Raw genomic sequence first — 19,131 nt, 5'->3', positions numbered from 1 at the left:
CCTACAATAGTGCAAGGGCTTCTTTCTTTTCCAAAAATTGTAACCTTTCCTCTTCTACAAACCTCTTATTTATAATCGTACAATTCAATTTTAGTAAATAGGAGTTTGTTTAATGACCACTTCACAAATATTTGTTTTCTTACTTTGGGAGATAAAGAATCCACTTTTTATTTCTAAAGCTCAAACCCATAAATCCTAAAGTTCCAAGTGGTGATTACCTTCAAGAAACTTTGAAAAAATATCATAAAAATATCATTAAAAACTATATTAAAATTGGAAGCAAAACCCAAATCTAAAAATTATTCAAAACAACTCATTTGAAGAAAATCCAATTCAAAATTGAAAACAAATCCCTAAATTTGAGCCCAAATCATTTTCTATTCTTGCATTATTGATGAAATAGACAAACTTCTGATGAGATCCCAATAGTAAAATGCCCCAACAGACAAATTTTTATTATTTTAAAGTCACGCAGGGATCTCTTTTTGTTACATTTTTGTAGCCCCTTTTTCTACTAAAACTTTGCAACGTTTAACCTGTAAATTTTCCAAAATAAACCTTGCCATATAATTCTCATTGATTTAAGCTTTTCTACAAGGTATCATGGGCTTGATTTGGAGGTCTTGACGCCACTGTAAAGACTAGTGAATCAGGCCAAGTCGTTCCACATCCCTGCACAAGAAGCCATGTATTTAGTACATCAATCTCTTCCACACAAAATAGGAGCTACTATCGATATATCGTGCTTCAGACTTGTGGGGGTTAAGAATGAAATTTTGATATCGCATCTAGTTATAGTTTTTCAGGAAAATGTCAGTCGCATGGGAGCGAGGATGGAAGGTGAAGGCATCGAGACAGAGAAGGGGGTTGTTGTTGCTGTTGGAGTGGCCATGAAGGATGAAGATTTATCATTTAAATTTTTGAAGGGGAGCTCCCTTCCTTTCAACTCTTTAGCATGCGATGAAAGCGTTAACTTTACGATTCATTCCACATGGGCAACAAGTTCTAATGAAGTTATGATCGACCTTGGTTCATTTATTTGATCTCTTTGGAGGGTAAGGCCCAATATAGGTTTACACAACCTGTGCAGCTATCTGAATGATGAAAATCTACAGGAAAAAAAAACCTTTTTACTAACTGATATTAGCTAGGAGAAGGGTTTGAAGAATTGAAACAAGGGGAGGACTTTCATATCTTCATTAGAACCCCTTTTTGGTTTCAAGTATGGATTATGCAGTAGATCTCAAGCAATAGATAGAGAATCTATTAGGATATCCTGTAAATATACAAACTCTCCTTCATGAAGGGAAGTAGCTAAAGGATCATTTTCAACTACAAGATTATAAAATCTTAAGCAATTCCACCATTGGCTTGAATCCAAGGCTGCTTCATGAGCTAGATACATAGGAAGCTCTATTTTCTACAAGGATGTAGTGCGAGTCAAAGGTTCTAATCAATCAAAGCTGCCACAATACAATCCTAAAAGTTACATTATTGAATGACAACAGAAAACACCTGCCATGTAGGTAAACCTAATAGAGGTAAATCAACCTCTCTTTTTTTCACTCTAGGGTAGTGCTTTGCAAATTCATTGTCTTTCAACCTAGATTTGATGCTTTGCATCAATGGGTTTTTACAAACTGGACCAAAAACTGTGACATATACCTTTGCTCAAAATATTTTTCCGTTGTTTAGTTTGATACCTAAGAAGTTTTGGAGAGAGCACTGAAAGAAGGGCCTTGGATTTCGGGGAATGTAGGGCTCTTCATTACCCCTTGGTTCCCATGTTTTTATGCCACAACAATGGTGGTCTCAACAATGTTGGTATGGGTGAGGCTACCAAATCTTCCTTTTTGGCATCATAAGGCTCTTGAGGTAATTGGGAACACCATGTGGTCATTCAAAAAGATGGATCTTGAGAGAATGAAGAAAGGGTTATTTACCTTTTCCATAATCTGTGTAGAATAGAACTATGTATAGTTCTACTTGACTGCATCTAGCAGAAACATAAAAAATTCCAGTGGACCCAACTTTTGGGTTATGAAAATATGACATTCAGATGTTGATCGTGGTACCAAATAGAAGACTTGCAGAACACATGTCCTCAGGCAAAAAAGAACCTAAAAAAGAGAAAGGGGCAGGCTTGCAAAGAAAAGGATGACAACCTTCTAATCCCTACCTCACGAAGGAAGAAGAAGAAGAAATCATAGAGAACCTTCCAAACCAAGAAAAAAAGGGATGCTCCAGTCCAAAATGGCAAGGAAGTCCATAAGCAGAATTGTACATAATTAGAAGCGATCCATGAACCAGAACAACAGAAAAAAGTGGCACACAAAGAGGATGTGATGGTGGGCACAAAGAGAGATCATGTTTCAAAAAGTCCATATTAAGATAAAGAATTCCTATCAAAGATAACCGATAGTGTTTGGGCAATGGTTATAGTCAACCCTAACTCAGGGGGTGTAGGTTTTAACCCTGTAAAAAAATTACCTTCATACAAATTCTAAAAAAGTAGAAAATAAACAATGGCGAAAGCATAAAACATAAAACATAAAACAGATTTACACAAAGATTTTCCCCTAGATACCAAAACCAAGACTTACCAGATTGATTTTTCATTATATTCCTTTCAAGGTTACAACACATATATATACATGTTGAAGCATTCATAAACCTCAATGCATTAACCCTGGATTAGAACATAAACGCAGTTCCCTTGACTATAGAGTTAATGAGTTCCTGTATTAGTATTGTTGCGGGTAGTTGTTGTTAGGTTGGGTGGACTACATGGAGAGGTGGGTCTCGTACAAGAAATAGTAGTGGTTGTATTTGATCTCCTTTCTTATTATAGGTGGTATGTAGTTATCGTAGTCGGAGGTAATAGTAGGAGAGATATCGAGGTGGACGACATCTACGGGGCGGGCTTAACTACGGGTTGAGAGGTCAGTTTAGGTCTTGTCGGGTATGAGAAATCGGTCTACTAAATCGTTCAACAATAACACAACCAAAGAAACTTCACGCCACCCTGTAGGAGCCTTATTGGCGGAACGGTACGAGTTAGAGAGCTTTATGGATGGACATTCAGTTAGGTCCGTATTGGAAGGGGTTACGTTAGGTCCCGTATTAGATGAGCATCGGCATCGGCTCTACAAAATACCATGGGCATAAAACCATCATGCCCAAAACCATGTGTGAAATCCATGCAGAAAACCAGCGGTAGGTCCACCCACCTAATATAGGGTCTAAAAAAAAAATTGGGGACGCTTCCCCGGACCCCGTAGAGGGGGGTTATCACCCCTCCCTGTGACCCCCCCATTGCGCCTCGTGCAACAAAGGGGGGGTTGTCACCCCCCCTCTAACCCCCCACTTCACATGTGGGGCTAGTCATGGAAAGAATATCAACATTCTCCCACTTGTTGTTTTATTTCCACACAGGAGGTCACAGGAGAGCTTAATCATTGGTCCAGCCCTGCAACGCCCATTGTGTATCTACAGCAAGAAAACTTCTCAGTGCTCACATAATTCATCAATGCATCTGCAATGTTCTTTAAAGTGTCCACCTTTACCAACAACATGTTTTTGTCCTCAACCATATCCCTCACAAAGTGATACTGAGCATCAAAGTGCTTTGTTTTTTAATGATAAGCAGGGTTCTTTGCCAAGAAAATTTCACTTTGGCTATCACAGTCTATCCTTATAGCTCATTGTACTAATCCCATACTTGAACACAATCTTTGCAACCAAACTACTTCCTTGCTTGCATGAGTGGCTACCATGTATTCTGCCTCTGTAGTTGAAAGTGCCACTAAAGACTATCTCTTGCTCATCCAAACGACTGCACCTCCAAGTAGGTTAAACACATACCCACTTGTATATATTCTTTGATCCATATCTCCAGCCTAGTCTGAATCAACAAAGCTATGGATTTCCAAACCTATGTCCAATCCTAGTCTTCCTTGGTAGCACAAACCATAATCACTAGTGCCATGCAAATACCTGAAAACTCGCTTCATTGTTGTCTAATGCTCCTTCCCTAGTTTTGACATAAACCTGCTCAATACTTCCATTTCATGTGCAATGTCTGTTCTAGTACATACCAGTTCATACATCAAGCTACCGACTGCACTTGCGTATGGAACATGGGACATGTCCTCTTCCTCTTCTTGTGTCTTGGGACATTATTCAATGAATAAATTTACACCTGCAGGAACATGAACCTTCACCAGTTTACTATCCTGCATATATAACCTCTACAGTATTTTCTCAACATACTTCCTTTGGTTTAAGCAGAACTTCCTCATTGCTAGATCTCGTTTAATTTCCATGCCCAAAATATAGTTATCCGCACCCAGATCTTTGATGTTGAATTTGGAGGACAATTGGGTCTTCAAATCTTGGGCTAGTCATAGAAAGAATATAACAGACACCCAACAGGGGGATGGAAAAAGGTTCAAAAAAACGAAAGGAAAGAAAAAGAAGTTAAGCGATTACTATCACACTTAACTTCGTGAAGAGGTTTTTGTTAGTTTTTCAAATTTTTTTCTTATGCAGATAAGTGAAGAGGTTGGTTTTTGTTGAATGGTTAAGTTTAATCCCACGTGCATTGGGGTGATGAGTTTTAAGGGGTTTATATTGTTTTATGTTTGCACTATGGGTTGTGAGTGGTGTGAGGATAGTACAAAGGTGTTTAAGGAATATTTTGGCCTAGTGGAAATCATGAATTTTGAGGAATAAAATATATTAAACTTAAATCAACCATTACGTGAATTAACTCTTCGTGCCCATGAGGGGAGGTCAACGTGGAGAAACTAATGTGGAGCCTATGAAGTGAGTGGATCTTGTTTGTCATTAAATAATAATATAAAATACCCTCGCGAGTTCATAAGTTAATAATATGGTAAGCTAATAAACCTTCACACCATCACGTCCTTTCCAAAGAAAAGGTCACGCCTTAGGTTGGCTTGGTGAAATGTTAAAATTTCCATCCCAAGATGTGAAATATTTCCCTTGCGGTTCCATCAATTGATGAATCTCAAGATGGAAAAACTCTCCCCTAAAAATTATCGTTTCCTAGGGTTGTTAATTGATGGATCTTAGAATGGGAACATTTTCAAAGACATGAAGTGCCCCTCGTCAATTGCCTGACCTTCCCCGCCATCCATTAATTTTTAGACTTTCTCTGCAATTACACTCTATCGGATTGCACCAGCATTCAAAAAACTAGAAAAGGCTCGATGGTGACTCCCACCAGTTAATGTGTTTTCCTTATAACGGTGCCACGTAGCAGTGACATGGAAAATAAAGTTGATGTGTTACATACATGGAGGTGTCATGTGGCACATGGAAAAACATACACAAATGTTTACGTGGCCAATATGAAGGGACGTGGTGATGACATTGAAGAGCCAAATGTAATTTTTCCCAAGTAAGCATTGCCATTTCAACATTGCCACGTGCCCTGCCACCTCATCAAGCCAGTAAAAAACACAAAAATTCAAACGACTATAACTTTGAATATGAGAAGCAAAATGAGGCAAAATTTCTATTACTGAAAAGATCTTGATGAGATAATGATGATTGGATTATCCAAAAGGGTAAACTATGAAACTCAAAAATCACAAAAAAATAGGAAACCAAAAGCAATCCAAGGCAATACTTCCAAAATTTATAAGTGGGAGCCCTTTATTTTCAAGAAAATTTAAGGGGATGTGTTGAGGTCTTAGTAATTGGTGACATACTCGGATGAAGCAATTATCTCTTATGTTAATATATTAGGCTTAAATTGATCAAAAATCAAAAGATGAATTTCACAAAATTCTCAAGCATTTGTGTCACTTCTACAGGTCCCACATAAGACAAGTCAAATAGTATAAATTCATAATGATTTGAGTACTTGCTATCTTCTTAGTTTTAAACGATGAATCTATTGTAGCTGTTGCAACAACCCCTCCAAAAAATTTCAAAATCCTTAAAATTTTCGAAGCCAGAGTTCCTGCACCTTAGGGATTTGCTCAAAAGTTCGCCACACCATAAAGCTTTGTAAGGACCTAAGTTTTCCTGCTAAGTCAAGCTAAGTCGCAAATCCAGTTTAAGTAAGTCAGTCGCAGCTTCATAACGCGACTCTTTCAAACAATTGCGACCCTTGCGACCCACAGGTTGCTAAGTCGCAAAGGTCGCAAGCAATACCCATTGTGACCATGTGACCCTTGTGACCTCGCGACCAACATGTCACATGGTCGCATAGGTCACAACTGACATTCATCGCGACCATGCGACCTCGTGACCAACATGTCACATGGTCGCAAGGTCACGCTTTCAACCCATGCGACCTTCACACGTGCGACAAAAATTATAAATAGGGAGGTCGCCCCTATTCATTTGTAACGACTCCTTTGGTTGAAAGAGAGATGAATAAGGCTTGTGACTTGGGCATGCACACGTTTTCTCCAGGTAGGCGACCTTTCACCTTCTTGGTAATCATTTTTTTTACCAAGTGTCATGCCCTGCCACTTTGACCCTCCACATTCCACCCTAGGGGGGCTTTTTATCTCCTTTTGCTTAGGTTTTCACCTTAGACCAAAGAGACAATTACTCTGGCCCTGTCCAGTCCTTCTTGCCCTCGTCATGGCCATTCCTTGACCTTAACCATCCTTGTTTTCACTAGTAATCCTGACCATCTTGCTAGGAAGAATTACAAACCTCCCTAAACCTCAAATCTTCCTCCTTAGCCCACCCAAAACCTAAGTCACACGGCCCACAACCGCAATACCACTTTTCTGGCGAATCCATGACCTAGCGACTCTGCGACCTCGCAACTTCGCAACCTCGTGACTTTGCAACCTTGCGACCTAGTGACCTAGCGACTCCACGACCTCACGACTTTGTGACCTGCGACCCATACACCAAGTCACTAAGTCACACTCTTTTCCTTGTGACCATGCGACCTATCTTCCTATGCGACTTGCCATAAAGACCTCCTGACAGCTTTTGAAATTGATTTCATTTAGGCAGTTTTTGTTTAATTTTCATGTCGTCGCTCTCATCGTGGGATTGTATGTTCGACATGCTAGGTGACGTGGACCTTGAGTGCATCTCCATCTCCTCCTTCAAAGATGAGATGGCACCCTCGACTACTAAGTACGCTCGCAAAATCTCAGGAAGTAGTTAATTGGAGATCTACCAGGACAAGGAGCCACCCATCTATGGGGACACAACTTGCAATATTAATAAAACCACAAAAATATCTTGGTATAACATCTATGAAGAGTTCGTGAAGTCGGACATACCAGAAACCCAAGAGGATTTCCCGATATACCTAAATGTCAAGAGGTTGAAGCTACACAAGGTAGCATCACACCCTCTGATATTTCTGTGCGCAAAAACTATTGACTGGATCCTGCAAAATACAGATACAGATTCATGGACGGTCAGGGACCACACTGGAGCACCCTTAGCTGCAATCTCCCCTACAGATATTTCCACCTACTACAGACTCCCTGAGAGACAGGAGACTTTCAATACCCGGTGGCTCTCTGGTTTTGTACTCCTGGTTAAAGATATCCTGAGGGAATGGTGGCAGGACCCATCAAAGTTCCAGGTTAGATCAGATCAAGCATATAAGACAGAGGGGTTACAGAAAGTATATCAACTAATTGCTGCTATGATGTGCTGCTTGTATGGTAAGGTAGACTATGACGTATTCTACGACACCTGGGTTCCTCTCATGCATGTTGTCACCACCCGAGGAACTATTTTCAATTGGGAAAACATTCTGGCATCATCTTTAAAGACAAACATAGCTGCAGCCAAGCATCCAGAGCCAGAGCAGCCACCAAAATTCTACATGGCTTCATACCCCCTAAACATTCTCTGCGCAAGATGACAATTTGAGAGTTGGAACTATAACTGGGATACGTCAACAACCGACCACGTGCACCGCCACTACAAGGTTTTCTGGGACACTGCCTACAAAGGTATGATAGATGTGATTTCTAAATATTTTATCGCCCCGCTATACCAACAGCTATTTGGTGAGGAACCACCATGCATGTCAAAGAGGTCTATGCAAATCGTGGTCAAGGTAGCACATTGGTTTCCCATCCAAGAGGGTACGCTCATTATATTGTTTGGTACCCATAAGGCCCCCCATGCCCTACCTAGGTTTATCACAGACAAAATGCTCTTGCGGGAAGTCTGCTACCAGATGACACAGGGTTTTTCAAAGGTACTAAACAAAGGCAAGAAGAAACCATGGCCTACCTTCCCTCTTGCCATCGGAGCATATATAGTGGAGAACTTCAAACAAGTGGAAGCAGAGGTTGAAGCATTGAAAGGTATCCATTTTGTAAGTCTCAACTATCAGACGTACGATCCCGAGAAAGTCGTGGTTGCCCATTGCAAGAAAGCAAAGTTCAGCTGGTCATATTCACACACCAGACAAGATCATGAAGACGGGGTAAAGAATTGGTATAACGCCACTAGGGAACTCAGTCCTAGTGAGCAGCAGGCCAGAGATGAGGAGCTCCTCGAGCATTCCCAGGAAAATGTTAATCTTTAAGAGAGAGCCTCCACCATCAAGAAGAAACAGCGGGAGACACAGAAAGTCACCGGGGAATTCGAGAAGCAAAAGGGGAAAGAGGTCGAAGATATTTTGAGCGACCCCAAAGAGGAAGACATTAATGAAACGTTGGAACAAAGAAACGCCACCCTGGCAAGAAAAAAGCAAGAGCTCAAGAGGAAAAGAGAGCAAGATCTCAAACAATCTCAAGATTCCAGCGACCAAGGCCAGCTCGAAAAGAGAAGGCGACAACAAGAAGAGGAAAAGGAGAACAATTACAAGAAAAGCTGCATGTGGAAAGAAGGGCTCAGGAAGAAATAGAGAAGAAGAGACATGAAGAAATAGAGAAGAAAAGACAGGAAGAAGAGCGCAAGGCTAAGGAAGAAGAGGAGAAAAAGAGGATGGAACAAGAGATAAAAGAGAAAGAAGAAAAGATTAAGCAGGAAGACGAGCTTAAGAGGCAACAAGAGCTAGCAGAGAAAGAAAGAAAGCAACAGGAGGAAGAACTAAGGAGGAGAAAAGAAAAGGAAACTAGGGGAGTCGAGCGTGAGAGACCAGTAAAACATCCGAGCTAGATATAGAACAAAGTGAGCTACCCCCATTGGATGTGCCTCCTTCTACTCCCCTCACTGGTGGGCACCTTCCCTTGCAAGAACTAGGTTTCTTAGAAGGACAAGAGGAGGAGGTCCTAGACCTCACAAAGCTCACCTTCGACGAAGTTAGCCTCAAAATTGTGCATGAAAGGAAAAAGTATTGTGCCAGGAATCTAGCGGAGCCCTTATCAGTCACCATGCCAAGGAGATTGTGCCCAACATCACTGCGATCCCAGAGATGATCGCCTTGGCCGGGCCAATTTTTTTTCCGCCACGGAACACAATGTGGCCCGGATGAGCAAACAGATCATAGACCTTCAGAATAGGCTTTACGCATCTGAACAAAGGGCCGCCAGTGCAGAGCAAGAGAGAAGGAGAGCAGAAGAAGAGAATGCAACCCTTCATTTAGTTCACTCAAGCACAATGAAATTTCAGGAAACAATCAAAGGAGAGGCAGAGACCCTCGGGGAAGCCATGGCGATGGTTTACGAAGAGATGTCTAAGCTGCATCACATAGTGGCCCCAATCTTGGCGATATAAGCTCACACAAAGGAAAGAGCCACAATGCTAAAGGAGGTTGTAATCGCTCTAGAAAAAATACATGAGTGGTTCGTTAAATACCTAGGAGCACCAGCGATAGTCCCTAAGAAGGATTGGATCACCATGCAAAACGCCAAGGTTCAGCTCTGCATCAAGATTCAATCAAAGGAAAAATTAACCAAGGATGTGGACAGGGTATTAGCTTCCTACAGACACCTTTTCAACGGCCTAGAGTCTATGATCCAACTTCATGGAGTTCCTTCTATCAGAGAAGTCGGGCAAGTGAGGAAGCAGGAGGATATCTCAAGGGAGGTGCAGGCTTTTGTTGATACATATAAACAGGAAGCCCATGTAGAGGACATGCCAATCACCAAAGAAAATATTACACGTTATGTGGTAGAACCAGTAAGAATTTACACCAAACTGGTAACCTTGAATAACTAGGTGAATGCCAAACAGACCACCCTCATCCCAGATGCAGTTGAATGCTTGCGCACCTACTTGATAGAGCAACTCAATCTAGACATTTGTGAACTTGATATTGTTAAATTGATGGATTAGATTAGTAGCTTATTTTGTGATGTGTGTAATTTGATAGAATAAGACATTTTGGAATATGAAAGGTCATGAGGAAGTCCAAGAGTCATCGAGTAGATGAAAAGTCATGAGGAAGTTCAAGAGTCAAGGGTAGGCCAAGAGTCACCCTCACTCTATAAATACACCCTCATGACACATTTGTAAGGACTTTTGGCTGAGGACATTTTTGAGACATATTGCTTAAGAGAACTTATGCTCTTCTAATTGATGCAAGGAGTGATTGTAATATTCCACTATTGGATTCCTCAAATCTTTTATGTCGTAATACCATGAGTATTTTTTGCTTGATGCATCGAATGTTCTTGAGAGTTATTTGATGTGCGGCCTTTTCATGTGTCATCCCATACTACAAACTTTGTGTTGCTATGCATGGATGGTATATGATTCGCTAACTCTATGCTTATACTGATGAACTATTTCATTGGTATTGGTATAATCTATTCTTGATTGTACGTTTACTTATGCTTATATATGTTTGATTTCTATGAACTACTTTACAATTGTTAAGCACTTTATCTTATAAAACATGAGTCTTATTTGAAGTCTATTGACAATTAATTTACATAAGGTTTATGTTGATAATTGTTTGGCTATTCATGGTATGCACATTATAAGATATTTGTCAATTATTTCTTTGTGTTTATTGAAGTTCATGTTTCCAATTGAGCCCACATCACACTTTCGTTCGAAGCAAGATCAACACACCTGAATGGCAACCGTGCCTCCATACCGGACAAGATCCCTAAAGCAAACGATGCAGGGTCTAGTTGGGAACCTACACCGGGGAGATCCCCTTTGTTGTTGGCGAAGAATTCGAGCCCGTTAACATAATCCAATTAGACAAAAAATTATTGTATATCTTCCTCATAAATATCAAATAGAAGAGGTACAACTTTGAAGTTTTATAGTGAGCACACATCTATTGAATGTATAATTTACCTCTCTTTCTTGACATTGCTTCACTCTCAGTGAGCATCCATAGACTCGAGGAAGATGTCTTAGTAACATACAAGAATAGCCTCGTTTCCAACGAGCGTCCATAGCCTCGATAGGTTTGCTTATACTTCCTATTAGGTCTGCAAAATGTCATCTTTTTCATCCTCTTTCCATTCACTTTTAACCATATTCCACTATCCTATAACCTTACATTTTAACCATTTTTATGATTATATATGGGTATAAACTTAGTATTTTCCAGAGCATTTATTTTAGTATTTTGAGCAAAATTATGATTAAATATTAGAAAAATAACATGTTTTCACTTATATCGAAAAGTTGGATGAGTTTTGTGATGTTTGTAGGCTGAAGACTCCAACAATGTTATATTTGACCATTTAGTCTCAAATTTGGATTTCCTCTTCAAACCCTTGAAGGTTTGAGATAATCATTCAAGCACATTTGATAGAGAAGAATCATGGAAGTTTTGATAAGATTTCTTATCAAATATTTTAGAGATTTGTCAGAGGATATGTAGATATGTTACTTGTTAGATGTTAACACATGATTGTAATCACATTATATATTTGTGGATCTATATTTATTAATTAGTTATCTTAGGTTTTTTTTATAAATATGAGTGCCTTCCCCATTCAAAGGGAGGAACTTTTGGAGCATAATTCTAAACTATGATGGAATAAAACACATTTGATAAGTTCTTATGTTATTTATTTTATAGTTCTATATTCTTGATTTGTAGTTTTATTTAGTGTTGCAAGTGTGAGCCTTCAACACTTGATTGAAGATGGTGATCTAAATTAGTAGCAGTTTTCAACCAGTCAACTTTTGACGCAATTTTGGGAAAAATAAGATAAATCTAAAAAAACCAAAACATGGGTTTTATGCAGATTGAGCCCATTTAGATGCTTCACGAGAATTTCTTCAAAACAATGCGCAATTTCAAAGATATTTGTGGATATTTAATATGTAATTTCCTTGATTTCATGTTATGACTAGGAAATGTAACAATAGAATAAAGAGTTTGAATTGTCCATCAAATTAAGAAAGCGATCACTCATTTTGAACAAAATCAATCTAATTTTTAAAGTCATCACAATTCTCTAACAATTCTTCAATCTTTCTAATTAATAATTACAATGATCACTTAATTTAGGATTTGATTTATTTACTTGTTATAGAAACTTTAATTTCAAGTTTCTAATTTCCACTTCATTCTTGTCCATATTGCAATCAAGTGCTTGAGAAATATTAAAATACAAAAATATATAAATTCTGAAGCATTCTCATTTGTAACTAGAGTTGTTTGCTTTCATATACTAAGAATGCTTGCTTTCATAGAAATAGATTTCAAACGCTTTCTAGATTAAATTTACACGCTTTCATAGATTAAATTTTCTCACCTTTATAGATCAAAGATTCCCATGCTTTCACAAATTAAGTTGACATTGTTTCCTATATTAATTCTCCAATGTTTTTCTAGATTTGTATTTCATTTCATGTCTTTTTATTCGTTTTCATAGAGTAAAATTTTCTTTCATTGCAATTTCTTTCCATTAGAATTGAAAGCTAAACTCCTAGCACATAATATGCCATATACTTCGCGAGTCCATGTACCTGGATTGACAATTTAATGTAAAGTAATTTAAAGCAAAATTAAATTACCCAACACTTCCCACAATTTTCAGTGCTCTGAACTCTCTTATGTTGCCACCCTTTAGATTTGATTAGTTGAGAATTGAATTTTGGAAATTGGGTGTATAGAGTATGGTGGTACAAGATATGCCTTTTTTTCACGACCATAGGTGTAATACTTTAAAAATTGACTCCAACAACCATCCTCTAAGCTACCAACGTAGAGGATTTAGTGTGGTGAGATAAGGGATGGGATCAAAGAAAATATGAGAGCAGACTCTTTACCCTGTAAAAGTGAACTATAATACTTGAAACAGATCTTGGTGTTCCTCCATAATCAGAGGCCAATGTAGGAGAAAGGAAAGTTAATAAAGATACATTTTAGATAGATAAACATCCATTATAGTTGCATAGTATAGATTTCACTAGGTCTAATTAATGTTTCTTTGAAAAGACCCCCCATATAAACTTTGAAAACATCAAGAAATTCAAGGAAAACCCCAACAAGGCAAGATATGAAAAATATACTTTAATATAAAGGAAAAATGTCATATTAATATATATCTTTTAATTTATGTTAAGTTCATGATTTCTTTGTCGTGTATGGCAGGTAATTAATTGGGCTTTTATTTCAAATATAAAACCCTAAACTAAAGCACAATTATGAATATAAGTTCATATGTGAGTGTCTCATGAGGATGTTGATCCTTTTAGATTTCTTTGTTTCATGATAATATTAAACATTCACTAAATTAGTCTTGGTAATTAGCAAAAAAATGAGACTTAAAAGAAATACTTAGCAAAATTAAATATGAGCAAAGTGATAAATCAAGGCAAGAAGAAAGGTTATAGTGTTACCCCTGATGATGACTCATTTCTAGCACGAAAGTCTTCATAATTGCTTTATTCAATTAGAAACAACAAAAATAAAACAAATTATACCCAAACCTAATGTAATCTAACTAGGAAGATTAAAACTAAATAAAGTCAAATTTCCAGGGGAGTCATGCATGCTACTTAAGACCTATAATAATATATATGTCGAAGATTAGAAACATAAATGTAACTAATACTAAACAAGGGAAGCTGCGACGCAGCGAGTCCCTGCGTCAAGTTGAGCCTGCCTGAAAATTCGGAATAAACGGATATGTGTTCTCTAGTAGCTGTTCGATCCAGACCCATAACCTGAAAGCTAGAAAGCCAGCCAGCTACATATCAGGAGATTCAGAGTTGATGTTTGAACGCAAATAAGCAGGCAAGGATACTGCTGAAGAGTCATATCGAGGACTTGAAACCAACTGGTGCTGCCAAAAGGTCGAGACAAATATACAGAACCCATCAATGCTAAAGGCCATTCTGTCATCTGTTTGGAAGGGAATGATAATCAATGCTTTGTTTGCAGCCATATTTAGCTGTGCAACATATATAGGTCCATATCTGATAAACTTGTTCGTAGAGTACTTGGGAGGAACAGAGCATTTTTCCTATGAAGGCTATGTGCTGGCCTCTGTTTTCTTTGGTGCAAAGATGATTGAGTGATTGGCCCAGAGACAATGGTATTTTGGAGCCCAGCAGCTTGGGAAACCATATATCTACGTAGGCTCCAAGAGCTGAGAAGGGTTGCCTACCTGTTGTTGCATGAACAGTGGTCATGAGGGCCTCAGCAATACCAAATTCTTCATTCACCACCTGTAGCCAGTGCATGAGTATTCGTTTCAGTTTTTACGGTGAGCTAATTTTGACACATAGTTATGACTCAATGACAATGTTTGCAGGAAGTACATTTGTCGATGGAAAAATATAGATGCAACAATCTTAAGTACATTTGTCGATGGAAAACTATAGATGCAAACAGAAAAAATACAAAAATTACCACAACATACTCCGGTTGTTGTAAAAGCTCCAGATGATTCTACAACATACTCACTGAAAGGTAGCACTGAAAACCACCCATGTAATGAAGAACACCATGGATGTAGAGTATTGTTATGTTGATGAATACAAAATGTTTGTCTTCTACTCTGCTCCATCTTGTGCACTTTGTGCAACAGGGAAAACATCATCATAGACCAGCACAATATTTGCAAACTTAGCTATGTACGAGGGAGAAATCTGCAAAGAGAAAATTTACAAGTAAAATTCAACCACCTAACTCAGAGCATGACTATACCAACTTTTTACTGAAAGGTAGCACTGAAAACCACCCATGTAATGAAGAACACCATGGATGTAGAGTATTGTTATGTTGATGAATACAAAATGTTTGTCTTCTACTCTGCTCCATCTTGTGCACTTTCTGCAACAGGGAAAACATCATCATAGACCAGCACAATATTTGCAAACTCAGCTATGTACGAGGGAGAAATCTGCAAAGAGAAAATTTACAAGTGAGTCAAAGTACACAGCAAAAAGAGTCGATGAAGATACAACTTTGCAAACAACGAAATGAAAGGGCTAAAAAGCAAAACGGGGAGGTGAGAATGGAAAAGTGGCGAGCTTTACAATGATGAACTTACCAAGCATTAAACCTGCAAACACATGGCATCCTCCCAAATCCGTGAGAAACTCTCAAACATGAGTGCACAAGGGAATAATCTGAGAGGGGACTTTAAAATGTCAACATAAAATTAAACTTCTGAGTCAGGAAGTTTTGATCCAAACCTAAAGTGGATCTATGTGGAAGATTCCAACCCTTTTGCAGCAAAATAAATGATTATTTTACATGTCTAAGGCCTGTGGAGAACAGATACGCACTGTCTATCTAGTCAAACACATCTGAATCTTTGATCCTTATGCCCAAGGGTAGTTTTCTGATGGTATGGTACAGACCATTCCAAGGAAAATTGAAATCAAGGGATAGCTTAAAGTACAATCAATGAAATTTTGTTAAAAGAGTACATATTTGACTATAGGTAGCCTACTATTATTTTGGTACTGATGGAACACAAGTATTCTTAAATTTCAGTGCACACTGTAAACAGAAGATGAAATAAAACAAAACATAATATCTTGCCAACACAATTCTCTGTATATAAATTATTGTAAAGTCAAATCCCATATCCATCATTGTATAGAATTCCAAATCTCACCATATTCCATTGTTGCTAAGATGCATATTTAACAAGAAATTAAGTCCATGTGTTGTTTGAATAGTACCAAATCCAAGGGCAATTATACATATAACAGTTAAAAAATACCAATAACAGCAGTTTATAGGCAAATTCAAAGGCCTTGAAATAATACAAATCTCAAACCTCAGAAAATGTTTTCGAGAAACATTGAACGATATAACATATTCTCAAGTGATCAGCACAACCCCTGCTTCTTTCTTCCTCAACAGGAGCATTAAGTGAGTTATGGTAACTGCCACTAATAGCCACTTAACAGCAGCAGCGTCTTCCGTGCGTGGACTCAACTTAGTATATGCGCCTCAACTAATAGTCTAATACTCAGCTGTACCAATCCCATAGGCATTATAAATATTGAAACACTCCAACTCACAGATCAAAACAACCATTTGTAAAAGGTAATTTGAAAATAGTTTTGCTGAAACACGATATCACTGAAATAAAAGACCAATGTCCCCAATAGTCATGTTAAACTGTACATTGCACCTTGCTAACAAACAAATGGGGATAATTGCACCAAAGATAATTTTCTCAAACTTCAGCTGCATAATCACTCGTGTACTGAATTCTCTGATACTTCTTTGACAGATGGAGTTTTGATAAGTTGGCTATAATTGCCCTTTTCTTTGAAGAGCTGAGCATGGTGATGTTTGCAATAAAGCCTGCCCTCAATTGCAATATAGTTCGAGGGACTGATAACACAACCACCATGCATACACTTGAAGCATGCCTTGTGGTATCCCACACCTTCCACAGAAACCTGCAATACAAGCTTCAAGCAGGAAATACTTTTGAGATTCAGTATCATCTTTACTTTAACTTAATACCAGGCAAGGTTGCCCAATCTAATCCTAAAGGTGGACAGGGTTTTGTCTAATTGACAAAACCGCTCTGTTTCTTCGCCGTGGAAGCGTTTCGCCTCCTGCACGTCAGTGGAGACCGGCAGAGCTTCCGGCTCTCGGTCGCGTTTTCTGAGCGTCTGAGTCATCATCATAGAAAGATGATATTTGAACCCTGAACGCAGAAGTGGCGCAGGAACTATAAGGGGATGATAGCTCGGCTTTAGCGAATAATTGTTTATACTGCTATAAAAGCCGATATGGATAACTGAGCGGATACGAATATAGGAGCGGATTAAAGGATTACCGATATAAATCTATGCATAACATCATTTCACAAGTTACATGCAAAAGCTATGTTTGAGCTGCGCGGAAGTTGAACAGTCTGGCATGGGAAGGGGTCTTGTGACCTAGGGTTTTTGACCTCTGTATGTGGTTGGGCATGCGCCCCACTTTCCCAACCAAAAACCCCATTGCAGAACCAGAAACCCGTCGTTTTCAGCTATGAACCCGCCTGCTCTTCATAATACCAGGCAAGGTTGCCCAATCTAATCCTAAAGGTGGACAGGGTTTTGTCTAATTGACAAAACCGCTCTGTTTCTTCGCCGTGGAAGCGTTTCGCCTCCTGCACGTCAGTGGAGACCGGCAGAGCTTCTGGCTCTCGGTCGCGTTTTCTGAGCGTTTGAGTCATCATCATAGAAAGATGATATTTGAACCCTGAACGCAGAAGTGGCGCAGGAACTATAAGGGGATGATAGCTCGGCTTTAGCGAATAATTGTTTATACTGCTATAGAAGCCGATATGGATAACTGAGCGGATACGAATATAGGAGCGGATTAAAGGATTACCGATATAAATCTATGCATAACATCATTTCACAAGTTACATGCAAAAGCTATGTTTGAGCTGCGCGGAAGTTGAACAGTCTGGCATGGGAAGGGGTCTTGTGACCTAGGGTTTTTGACCTCTGTATGTGGTTGGGCATGCGCCCCACTTTCCCAACCAAAAACCCCATTGCAGAACCAGAAACCCGTCGTTTTCAGCTATGAACCCGCCTGCTCTTCAAATGCTTCGCACAAAACCGCCCCTTCCAACTGACCTAGGGTTTTTGACCTCTGTATGTGGTTGGGCATGCGCCCCACTTTCCGAACCAAAAACCCCATTGCAGAACCAGGAACCCGTCGTTTTCAGCTATGAACCCGTTTTTCGCGGATGCCACAATGGAAAACGGAATGCAAAGAGTGACACTGGTTTACCAGTGAAAGATACTGAGGCAACACACCGCCTGCTCTTCAAATGCTTCGCACAAAACCGCCGAGCCGGTAGGCGGACACCTCCCGCCATGCAAACCTTGAGCATACGGCCGACACCTGCAAAAGAACAAGCAAACCTTAGCATATGTATGCCCATTCGCACTTAACATTAAACATTAAGGAATTAATGTTAGCATTAAAACGAAACCGCACACGGTCAGGGCCACTCGATTGTGCGTAAATACGAGTTTAAGCTATGGTCCGGCCTCTTCCGCCTCGGGAAGAGGCCAAATAAGATGGCGAAGGATGGCGAAAGAGTGAGAGCAAACGAAACTTAGCATATCCCCGCTTTAACCGCCGTATAACAGAGAAGGGCAGGGGTCAACTAATGCTAAGTTGGGGTCCTATCGATTACTATAGTCCCTGCCGGATGCCAGATGGCAGGGACTAATAACATGAAAGACTTGAACTTTGTACATCTATATTAAGAATATACGAGAGTAGAAAACTCTTATTTACAAGAAAGTCTCTACTAAAGGATGCACGACTCTATTCTATCATGATATGTACAAGAAATAAATCAGAAGATGAGCATGGAAGACTATGATTAATTTCAAAGAACTTATCAAGATCAGGAGATTCATATATAATGATTGACCGAGACTGAACTGTCTCACTCACTTCATAAATCTCATTCTTCTTAAAGAAATATTATGGATTCATGCCCATCTTCCACCAATTTATTAAACTTAAAAATAGTACTAAGGAAACCATCGAGAAAATATTTATTTACAAAATCAAAAGTATCGCTAGGGAAAGAAAGAGATTTGTTTCAAAAATATTTGATGATAACAAGCATCCAAGGGAATATGAACATTATTGGAAACTTGAAATGAATTTCAAGGAATAAAATAAACATCATCAAAATATGGGATTGAAAATTCCATACTCGTGCTTAGATGAAAATGAAGAATGAGAGCTTGTCATGTCTGAGTCTAAAAATGAATATATGTCACTTCATTACAATTGTTCCA

General features: G+C 39.0%; 1 long non-coding RNA gene across 1 annotated transcript; it reads right to left on the bottom strand.

The window, feature by feature from the left end:
• Nucleotides 1-14,238: 14,238 nt before the first annotated feature.
• LOC149167078 (uncharacterized) lies at nt 14,239-18,561 on the bottom strand. The gene is made up of 2 exons (XR_016260909.1): nt 14,750-18,561; nt 14,239-14,565 (listed from the first exon to the last, which is right to left on the bottom strand). It is a non-coding gene; the product is annotated as an uncharacterized LOC149167078 (long non-coding RNA).
• Between the last annotated feature and the right edge of the window lie 570 nt (nt 18,562-19,131).

This window comes from Pinus tabuliformis, chromosome 5_1, assembly GCF_031772625.1.
Source record: "Pinus tabuliformis cultivar Carrire ecotype Pingquan chromosome 5_1, CPIR1, whole genome shotgun sequence".
NCBI lineage: Eukaryota > Viridiplantae > Streptophyta > Pinopsida > Pinales > Pinaceae > Pinus > Pinus tabuliformis.
Note: the sequence above shows the minus strand (reverse complement) of the source record. Positions and strands in the feature narration are given on the sequence as shown.